The sequence below is a fragment of the Delphinus delphis genome, chromosome 6, assembly GCF_949987515.2.
Source record: "Delphinus delphis chromosome 6, mDelDel1.2, whole genome shotgun sequence".
In the NCBI taxonomy this organism is placed as follows: domain Eukaryota; kingdom Metazoa; phylum Chordata; class Mammalia; order Artiodactyla; family Delphinidae; genus Delphinus; species Delphinus delphis.
The window spans coordinates 30,534,759-30,546,546 of NC_082688.1; the positions used below are offsets into that span (position 1 = coordinate 30,534,759).

The window sequence follows — 11,788 nt, forward strand, 5'->3', positions numbered from 1 at the left end:
GCGCCCCGGCACAGAAGTAAGCGCCGTCTCTTTAGCAACGCTTGGGGACCCGGCGGCAGCTCAGATTTCCAGGTGTCCTGAGGCCTCGCTGACGCCGGAGAGGGTGCCCCTGCTTTTTTCTGTTTGTTGGCCTTTGCTACTAAGACCTGCTTTTTCTACTGAGACGAAGTGCCTGTTTACTTAAAGTGCCTATTTTTTTGTTGCCTATTATTGGTTCTACCGAGACGCAATTGGTTCTCCTTAGACTGCCGATTGGCTGATGGCCCCGTCAATCTCCAGGGGAAAGAACTAGTTTTCAGACACCTGGGGAAAGTATTACTTCTAGCCCCTTCTTGCTGAAATGAAGGGTTCTGGAGAAAACCCAAGAGATTAGGTAGGTTTCGGAGCTTGTAGACTTTTCTTACAGGTAAATGTATAAAAGCTCTGTCTACGCATAAGAGTCACTCGGGGAGTTCTGTACCCTCTAGGGTAGGGCCTGAGCATCCACACTTTTTAAAAAAGCATTTCCCCAGCCCTCCCACACCCGCACGAGATTCTAATGTGCAAACGGGATTGACAGTTGCTTTTGTGCTTCTTTTGAAGCAGAAATTGAGCAGGGAAAAGATAAACGTAAATCAATAAGTAGTTTCTGATCTCAACATTAGCCTATTTTAAGCTAATTAAGCATTGATTTTTATAGTTAATAACAAACTGCTATTTCCCGCTCAATTAAACTAAATGTGTTTTAATGATAGGAAGGTAATCAATCTAATGTATTGATAAAAAGCTGTATGCCTCGCAGAGCTATGAAAAACTACCTAATAACGTCGGAACGTAAACAATGGGATACAAGTGTTCACTGTTCCCCACCTATCACACTTTGCCTAGCCTAGAAGGAAGTAACTGGCTCCAAATGGACTTTACGTTTTGTTAGGTGAAGCAGAAGCCTGAGAACCGTGTTTGGGGACCCACCACGGAAAAGCATTGTATGAAATAATGACACTCTCTGACTTCCCTCCGTTGGCTGCTCTGCTCTGCTCTTGGCAACCCTTGCTTCCACAGAGCCACTGAATGGCAAGCAATGATTCTAGCCCAACGTTTGTAAACTTGAGGTTCACAGGCTGTATGTGGCCAACAGGTATGCTTTGCTTATTTTGGACGGTATCGGCTGCCTTCTATGGTTAAAAACAAAAACTGACTTAGTTGCCAACATTTAAAATAAGATATTTTACATAAAAATCCAGATTACCAACTTCTCTTGAAAATGTTGAAGATCTAGTAACACTGGGTTTATATTCTTGCATGGCCACATTGCCTAGAATTGGGTTGTTCTTTTATTCCTGTTTGCTGTGATCACCACTATTCATTATCGATTCCCTGACACTAGTTGAATTTCATTTGAACATTATCACCTGTGTGTTGTATTGTGCTAAGTCAATCCCTGATACTAAGTGAACGTTGTTGATTGCCTACTCAGCATCCATTTCCCCTCTCACCTTCTTAATAGAACACAACCAGGATTTTATTCATATGATTAGTTATATCCATTTAGACCCCTTCATTCTATATGTCTTGAAAGAAGCTGACTTCACTTCCATCTCCAAGGATTGTCTTAATTTAAATAGTAAGTCCCATTCCTCAAGCCAAAGTCCTAGTCTAAACAGTGGATAGTTTAATCAGGGTGAATTGCTTGGAATACTAAGGCTGAAGCAGTTTACTTATCTTCTGAATTTCTTGTGAGGCCTGAAACTGTTGGAGCCTTCTTGCTACCCGGCTTGATAATGAAACCAACACAGAGATGAAAGAGAATCTCAGGGATGTTAAATAACAAAACTCTGAGTAAATATTAAAGATCTAATTAGCTTATTGAATGATTCGTGAATTGGGCAGCATCCCACTTAGCAAGTAGAGGGGAGCTCTGAAAGGCTATAGAAAGGGAGAGGTTTTTAAAGGTAAGACAAGGAAGGCAAAAACAAAACAAAACATAAAGATTATTTCAGGCTTAGATTATCTATATGGGATGAAGGGGATCTATGTGCCAGGTTACCTCATCTTCCTTTTGGAGGATGGAAAGGATTACCTCCTCCATGGTACTGACTGGAAAATTCCACACTGACCAGTTAGGATTACATTCTTGGAGAAGGTTGTAACTGCAGTAAGGTCAGGTATTAAGTGTTCCTTTTAGCACAGGTGACTCCATCTTGGGCCTGTTATTTCTTTTTTAACAGGGAATAGGCACCAGATCAACTCAGCTAGGACACCCCTACTCCACCCACACTTCAGAGTGCTGGAGAAGATATTGAGAAGAAAGCAGACCTTTGTAGAACCTTTCAATTCTCACCATGTAGATAACCAGATTCTCCAGCTACTGGTGAGATCTATATTTTCCAAAAGCCACAGTCATCTGACACCTTCCCAATAGCCTGTCCTGATCCAAAGAGATAGCCTAACCCTAGAGATTTGGGAAAATGGAATATATGAAATGGAGGATGGCAGAGACCTCTTTCATTGACCATGCTTCCAGTTTCTGATCAGCTACCACATGTTCACGATCGTAATCAAGAGAAAAAAAGAATAACCCTGGAAAAATAATTTTGGCCCTCACTACTAAATGGCAGAACGTTTGCTGTGCTATAAGAATACTTGCTATTTTATACCACTTGTCTTCGAAAGTTCTAATTGCTTGTATCAACAACATTATAATTTAAGTAATATGGTAATAGTCCTTTTTTTAAAGGAGCAAACAGAGTCATAAAGATTGCAAGTGATTTTTCCTAGTTGATGAATATTTCTCAAAGGACCCAAGTCTTAGACTTGCTGCCTGTCTTCATTAAATATACAGTTCTGCACCAGGTGGCAGCAGGCAACATGCTTCCACCCCCAGTTCCTCTTGTAAAACTTTGCTTGCAGAGAGTACTGTACTTACATCAGGGTGGGGGTACAGAGCATAATTACAAAGGTGAGTTTTGGAATTTTCATTTCCAGCAGCACAGTATTTGTCACACTGGGCAAATATGAACTTAGGTTTTCATGGCCTGGAAGGGCAAGGTGGGGCAGGAGACAAAGCCCAGGAACTATCAAGGTTGGGTGCCTATTACAGGCCCCTCCCCAAAAGAGTAAACTAGATATAACTCTTCTAACATCCAAGGGACTGAAAGAAAATTGTCTGTCTCAAACCTTCATATAAAGATTTTTGTTGATTGATCAGGAATTCCAGAAGGCACTCAGAAAGAATTTCAAAGAATGCAGAGGGGTGAAGGAAGGATACATAAAGGCCATGGGCAAAGCCAAATAGGAACAAGAGATTGTTCCTTATCAGAGTCTTCAGGAAATAGACTCTAAGATGGAGATTTGTGTGTGCAAGAGGTTTAATACCTAAGGGAAGTAAAGGAAGCAGGACTGTGTTGCTTTCACAACAAAGGCCTCTACTGGTAGGATGGGTAGCTCTAGAACTGGGAAAGCCTTTCAGAGTTGCCCTGAATTGAGGCAAGGAGGCCAGGGTTTTATACCCCTACATCAGTCAGTCATTGGATGTGGATATTGGGTGGGGGCAGGGGGGAAGGGGGCAGGAGCTTGAATGAGGTGGCTTCCTTCAGCCAAGGGCAAACTCTGGAGGGGAACTCAACTCACTGCTGTCAACGTCCAACATTCCCAGCAGCTGGGGAAAATGAGTTCTTCAGTTCTAAAGAGGGGTGGCGAAGATGTTGGCAGCACACCATGGCATCCACTGGTTGAGCAAAGGATGGGGTAATCAGTGCTGGAGGTCCTAGAGCTATGAGAGTTGAAAGAATGTCACTTTAGTCTTCTAAGAGACACAGAGGTTGGGGTCTCCCACTTGACTTCTGCAAGTCTTTCTGCAAAAGAAAGTGTGGTGTCTTTGCTGAAAAGTGGTCTAACTCCTAGCATATAGGTACTTCCTTGATCCCAGCAGATGACGCTTTGTGTGGAGATTATTATATTTTACTCTGAAATTATGGCTCTGTTTTTATTCCTGCAGAGATAAAAATGGAAGAAGAGCGCATTTCCCAACACTTCCAATAACCCAGTGCTATGGACTGAATTGTGCACCCCTCAAACTCCTAGTGTGATGGTATGTGTTCCCCAGTGTGATGGTATTTGGAGATGGGGCCTACGGCAGGAGCAGGGAATCAAAACCATCTGTAAACTTTACAAACAAAATTCCATTGAGATTTTGATATAATGCATTACATTTATAGACTAATTTAGGGAGAAATGAACATTTTCTAGTATTTATTCTTTTCAACCAGGAACATATCATATCTCTCCATTTTCTCAAGTCTTCCTTTATGTTTCAGTAAAATTTCATGGTTTTCTTCTTATAACTCTTTCACATTACTTATTAGGTTTATATCTAGGTAGTCCATAGGCTTTGCTACTATTGAGAATAAGACTTTTTAAATTATATTTTCCAATTGTTTATAAGTGCTGTATAGGACAGTGCTATATTATATATGTATACGTGTGTGTGAGTATTCATATATATATATATATACACACACACACATATATATACGTATATATAGCTTTTGACTTATTATCTTACAAAACTCTCTTGTTGATTCTCTTGGATCCCTTTTCCTTTTTTTGGGTGGAGAACAGCCATATAATCTGCAAATAATAATAGTTGTCTTACTTCCTTTTCAATATGTATACTCCTTTTATCCCTTTTCTTATCTCATTATGTTTTGAAGAGAATGATGATACTGAAGATTCCCTCCCTCATGTTTTTTTTCCCCACCACATATATTTTCCCACCATGTTTGTTTTCAGTCCATGCCAATCACCTTACATACTGTCTTTCAGAAGTTGACAGCTGAATTTGCTTGTGTGATGTGACCCTCATTTATTAATCAACATGCCCCATCTGGGTCACCCATCTAAATCATATCTGTCCTTTAAGGCCCAATTCAAATCTCTATTCCTTTGATTAAGACTTTCCAGATCATGTCCCAGACTCTTGCTGCCGAAACTCACCAACTCTGACAATGAAGGTAGTGTTAAAACTTGAAATGCAATGCAAGAAGGAGGCATCCCCTAAGGAAGGCTGGCTGGTTAGCATAAAGATATCTCTCCAGGTGGTATGTAGGTGAAGTCACCTTATTTCCTATTCTGGGGCAAACACAAAACTGATTAGAGTTTTAGGACCCCCAAAGGTGATCAGGGAGTAAAGAAAACACTCATCCAAACTTCTATGTAATGTTCTAACAAAAATGTCCTTTTGTTAATTATTTCAACAAGACAAGAATTTTCACTCTCTGGCTATTAATTTCTCTTCTTGTAGCTGGTGTATGCTTGAAGCCACATTTATAGATAATCAGAAGGCTACTTTGTGAACCTGGAATGAAAACAAGCAGGATTAGATGTATTATTTTTACAGTACATATCAAGAATGGCTGGCTAAATAATGATACAGCTTCACAATGGAAAACATATCTAAATTTATAGTGCTAATATGAAACACCATGACAATATGAATAGTATGCTCTCATTTTCATGAAAAAAAATTAAACCATATTTATAATTAAAATTTACTAAAAGAGTAGAACTTAAATGTTCTCACCACCCCCAAAAAAATTTTTTTTTATAATGCAATAATCATTATCCCAGCCCAGGGTAATTGTGCTTGCTTGTTCAGTTCAACCCCTCTAAGCACAAATTTGGGGCAGTCAGGTTTCCAGGCACAACTCCCCGTCCCCGCCCTTGGAGTTTATAGGAGGCTCAAGAGAACCCACATGGACAGAGGTCAGGCATCTTCCCCAATGCACAGTCAAGAGTTATGAGATGGATCATTGAACTCCAAAGAATCTATATCATACCATATTCACATTTTGGGTAGGATCTTAATTTCAGCAAAACAACATCATGTGTCACATCAAATGTTGCTCAGGTGAAGCTTATTTGACTTTATTTATATTGAATTTGTAAACATGTTTTGGTTTTATAGCTTAAGCATAAGGCATTTATACCAAGATTACATTGATATATTTTTACCAAACATTATAATAAAAATAATTTATGTAAGCATTAGGTGGTCCATGAGAAGCTTATTTTCCTTTAGACAGGAATCTGTACATCACTTAAGTTTGAAAAATACTATTTATTATTTAATTGTATATATACGTCTTGTGTGGTTCATGATTATTACTTATTTCTAGTCTTTTTCATTCTCTATCTTTTAAATGATTCTGAGATCAATAAAGGAGAATTGATATCAATATAACTGGCATAGTATATCAATTTAAATATTCATTGATTCTAACAAACTACATGTATTAAGATGTTACTCACATTCATTTGGATATATTCAGTTACGAATTTCTGGGGCTTGAGGTCATGTGGCCAAACTTAGCTGAAAGGAGATCTTGTAGTAGTAGTATCAATATATGGCCAGGACCCCATGGATGTTTAGAATCTTGCCTTATTGGCACTCCTTCTCCACCTCAGAGGAAGAATAAGGCTGACAACACTGATGACTAACTCCGTTACAGTTACTCCAGAGTTGTGAAGTTAGCCAAGACTCCCTCCAGCATCCCAGCTCTTGTAAAGTCCTCAAAGCTGTGTTCCTACTCCCGTCACCTCCGTGATACCTCAGCCAACTCTCTTCTCTCTTCTCCTTCTCAGAACATCAGGAAACACTCTGACCTTGCACATGCACATACTGACTATAGTGAATTTAAGCTGATGTGTTACCTGTCACAAGTGACTCATTCACATTTGCAGTTTGCTTGATCTTTACTGTGGGATGATGATAATATTTCCTGTTGGAGACATTTATAAAGCAGGAGACACATGATCTTATTTGGAGCAGGTGGGAGAGAGTTCAGATGACATCCCTTCCCTATTCTTCCTCCCAAGCCTAGTCTGGTAGGTAACCTTTCCCCTTCATATGGATTAAGCTGTTATGCCTTACTTATTGAACTAAAACCTCTGTGAACAAAGAAAGAACAAAGGGTGTCACTTATCATCCAGTTATACAAAGGGTTAAGTCAAAACCCACTGCAGTTGCCCAACAACAGTGCACCCTGAAGGGAATCAAGATGGAAAAACAGGATGAAGCATTTTGTGCTTTGGAATGGGTCCCTAGATAGTTAAGTTAAGATAGTTAAGATAGTTAAGATACGTATCTGAGGAAGAATTTCAAGCATCCCGGGTTCTTGCATCTTCCCATACACAGAAAAGCACTAAATTCATTAACTTGAGATATCTTTTCTTTGTGATTAGCAGTAATCTTTTACAAAGATATGTGCTTGACGACATGTATTTCCTAGCCCCCAAAATTTATATATATGCTGGCTCCTCCCCTACCTCTTTGGAGCCGTTCCTCAGAGCTGCTGCCCAGCCTCTCATCCTCAGTAAGTTCCCTCAGTAAAACTGAAACAACTTTTAGATTGTCTGTTTTTCTTTCAGTGGACAGTTTGGGTGACCATGAAGGGAACTGAGCAGATTCTCTCCTTCAACTGAGCTCTATGAGGATCCAGAGCCTTGGTACCAGCAAGGGCCCCTTGTACCCATCTACCTCCTCAGGGAGTCCAGACACCTGGGTATATCTCTCCTGGGTCTCAGACCTCCCATATTGGTTGATAATCCTGAGTTTTATCTGGTGGTTGATAAACTCCTTGCTGTAAGGAGTAGGGTTTCCTTGAACTTTAGGCTGTTCAGGAAAGAGGTACCCTCTTTGGTTTGTTGACCAGTGAGAGAATTCTCTTTGGTCTCTGCCATCTGAAAGGTATGCATATGGTGTACATTTGGCAGCCAATCAAATACACTGGGATTCCAGACAGTCTCTTTGGCCATGCCAGCTCTCAGGAAAATTTGTCATAAGGGGTCCCAGTCCACAAGGGACCCTTTGTCATTTCAGTCTTCATTGCATCCACCTGTACAACAAAGACCTTTTACTTTCCAGACTTTTTTTGAAGGGGAGTAAACTTTCTAGATCTTGTAAGGGCTACATCCTTTGCACTCTATTGTGGGGACACCTCTTGTGTGTTGTTGATTTGAGTTGCTATTAAGATCCTCTAGATGAGGGATGCTTTAAATTGTAATAAACTTCTAAACTGGAAAATTTTTAGAGAGCTCTCATCATAAATAACTGTTTATTGGTACCTATGTTAAGACCAAATTAAAAGGAGGATACAAAGACAAAATGGCTAACCTTAGGAACTCCCTTATTTTAAACAAACAAAATGGTTTGGGAAGACTTATTGAAATTGTGATCTCACCTTCCCCTCAATGGGTCTTACATATGTCAATAAAAAGATTAAGTTAATGCTAATTAGGTTAGTTAACAAGGGAATAAAAAGCTGAGAGGAAAGTCAAGAGACTCTTCCCAACAAGGTGGAAAATTTTAAAAGGACTTGTCCCAGCAGAATGGAAGTCTTTAGATGGCCATTAAGAAGTTGATGGGATTAAAACAAAGGTTGGAATACAGCACTGCCTAAAGTTGGATGAGCCAAAAGGACCCCCTTTGGTCCTCCAACATTAAAGGGCCCCAAACAATTGATGAAATAAAATTCTTATTTTCTGGCAAGACAAGAAAAAATTAAACAAAGAATTTTTCTTTGCCCATTTGGGCCTCCTTCCCCTTTAGTGTGTGTTGTGCATCTGCTTTAACCAGACTTCCTGAGGAGATAACATTTCTTCTTAATTTCATCAAAGCTCACAATTCTTTAGGAGATAATTTTCCTTCTTAATCTTGTAAAGGGCTTGATGACCCATGACCCACTCCTTGCTTTGTACTTTCTTTCGATCTGGATTGTGTAAACTGTCAATAATACATCATTTAATGTACAACCCTCTGTCTCAAACACTTATGTAACTATGCTTTGAGCTTTCTGAGAACTGTTCTCAGGTTATAATCACCAATTTGGCTTGAATAAAATTTTCCATTTATTTTCTTAGATCAACTGATTTTTTGTCGTTGTTGTTGATACAAGTCTACTGTTTCACTTTAGAAAAATTTAAAATGCTGGAAGATAAAATTACACTGAGAAACCTGACCAGCAATTGCTTGGGGCAACAGTTAGGCCAATTAATGAAGTTAAAGATTGACAAATAGGCCTGGGTCCCTTGGCTCCACCCCTCACCAGAGACCGCAGAGCCTTTACACGCAGGCCCAGCGGCCATGGCTCACGGGCGCAGCCGCTCCGCGGCATGTGGGATCTTCCCGGACCAGGGCACGAACCCGAGTCCCCTGCATCAGCAGGCGGACTCTCAACCACTGCGCCACCAGGGAAGCCCCCCAGAGCCTTTTTATACGGGAATAGATAAAATTGCCAGGGGATGAAAAAGTTTCCGGGGCTCCTTGTGAGACCAAGACTTTGTTAATGGGGTCCTAATGGATGCTAAGGTTAAGGGGGTAAGAGTTAATAGAATTGAGATGAAGTTTATAAGAAAGTTGGTTTATTTGAATGGTTTTATATAAGACGGGTGCATCTCTTTTGGTTGATTATATTGTGGAGATAGACATTATGTCTCAACTGTTGAATGCTCTCCCCACCTGCTATGATAAAACAGGGCATATAAATCTGCCCCCCAGGCAATGTTAATTTAACATAATAAAGGGGAACCAGTAGGGTTACTGGAGCCCACACAGTATGAGGTAAAAACTGGGGCTAATATTCAGGGCTAATAAAAACAGTAATGGAGACTCTTTTGCCTCTAGGGTTAATTGGTCTGGGTTTGACTTGTGTCCCTTGGAAGAGGGCCTTTGTTGAATGCCTCGTGCAAACTTTTGAAAGCATGATACATTGAACCTTAGAGTTCCAGAACATGGAACTCTTTTGATTTCCAGTTTAGTGGGAAATCTTCTCATGGATATAAGGAAGCAAAAATTTTTTAAATATAGTTGTGTAATAGGGAAGAACCTTTGTAATCTATTACAAGTTAATCACTAAAGGGATGTTGCCTATAAGTTAAATTATACATAATGGAACATCTCTGGGAACCCTGCTTCCCAGGTAATGAGCATTAAGCTAAAATACCTTTGTTTAGTTCACAGGAAACATCCTGACCAGGCCCACCTGTGAATGACTGCAGGAAGGAAGAAATTAACACATCCCCTCTGGAAGCTGACCAGAAGCAGGAAATGTTTGACCTTACTGCCTCCCCTTTTAGTGTAAAAGAAGCCTGAATTCTAATTATGGCAAGATGGTTCTTTGGGACATGAGTCTACCATCTTCTTAGTCTACCAGTTTTCCAAATAATGTTGCTATTCTTTGCCCGAACATCTCGTCTCTCAACTGATTGGTCTGTCATGTGGTGAGCAGTATGAGCTTGGACTCGGTAAGATTTGGGCAAGTCAATCTTTTGATATCGTTTAGGCAGCACCCCAGTTCTTTGGGAAATTGAAAGCAACTGTCTTTGTCTTGCAAGTATTTGCAAGATCAGAAATATAAACACAGCCCAAAATGGCCTGAGACTGAGCCTAGTTAACTCAATCAGGTAGAACCTGAAATCTAAAGGGAGGAAAAAAAGGAGGGAAAGAAGCCTTTTTAAAAGTAAAAACTACTGGCACCCAGACATATTGTAATTATTCCATTTGTATGAAATATCCAGAATAGGCATATCCATAGAAAGCTCATTAGCAGTTGCCAGGGACTGAGTGGGAAATGGAAAGCAATTGCTAATGGATACAGGGTTTCTTCTTGGGGTGATAGAACTAGTGGTGATGATTGTACACCTCTGTGAAAAACCACTGAAATGTACACTTTAAAAGGGTGAATTTTATGGCATGTGAGTTATATCTCAATAAAAATTACAGCATTCATGAGAAAAAAGATGTTTTGTATATATATATATATATATATATATATATATATATATATATTTACAATGGAATACTACTCAGCTATAAAAAGATGAGATCTTGCCATTTGCTATGACATGGATAGACCTTGAGGATATTAGGCTAAGTGAAATAAATCAGACAGAGAACAACAAATACCGTATGATTTCACTCATATGTGGAATATTTAAAAAGTAATATAAAACCAAACCAAACAAAAACAAACTCATAGATAACGAGGCCAAAGTACTGGTCACCAGAGGGAGAGTGAAATGGGTAAAGGGGACCAACTGTATGGTGATGGATGGAAAGAAAACTTTTGGTGGTAGGTGCACTGTAAGTGTATACAAAAGTTGAAACATAATGTTGTACACATAAAACTTCTATTATGTTATAAACCAATGTTCAATTTTAAAAAATCTTTCTGAGGTCTTTAAAAAAATAAATTATGTTTGATGACATGTCTATGTAGTTTCTCCAAATCTTTTTGGTAATTTAAAACTTTAGAGTATTTCTAAAGTAAGCTAAATGATGGAAGTTTATTGAATATCCAGATCATTTCCAAATAAGATAGAATAATTAATTGTTGAGCATGTCTAAGTTAAGCATAGTTAATTAATTGTTGAGCATGTCTAAGTTTAACTACTTTTATCTTCTTATAAGATTAAGAAGCCAAAGATGTTTGGGTTTATCCCATACATCTTGTACCACATTAAGGAGAGAAATTATGCTATGAGAAAATCTGTGTTTCTAGAGGTTGTGGAGTATGTTCATAAGTTTTCCAATCAGGAAATGCTAGTATGACAGTTCACAATTGCTTGCTTCTTGGTTTTCTCTAGAGATTAGGGGTTTTAAGAATACAATTAATACATATAATTGGGACTACTAAAATTAATAAGGAAAACATCTTCATATGCAACAGAAAAAAAGAGTTTAAGGATGGTAAATGCATTTTGTTAAGGGAAAAGAAAGTAATTTTGTCCTAAGAGAAGTTAAAAAATAGAG

The 11,788-nt window shown here is 39.0% G+C and overlaps 1 long non-coding RNA gene across 1 annotated transcript; it reads left to right on the forward strand.

Moving 5' to 3' along the window:
- Positions 1-28: 28 nt before the first annotated feature.
- LOC132426569 (uncharacterized) lies at positions 29-11,227 on the forward strand. Its single transcript, XR_009519727.1, has 4 exons — positions 29-373; positions 914-1,117; positions 3,977-4,069; positions 9,991-11,227. It is a non-coding gene; the product is annotated as an uncharacterized lncRNA (long non-coding RNA).
- Positions 11,228-11,788: the final 561 nt, after the last annotated feature.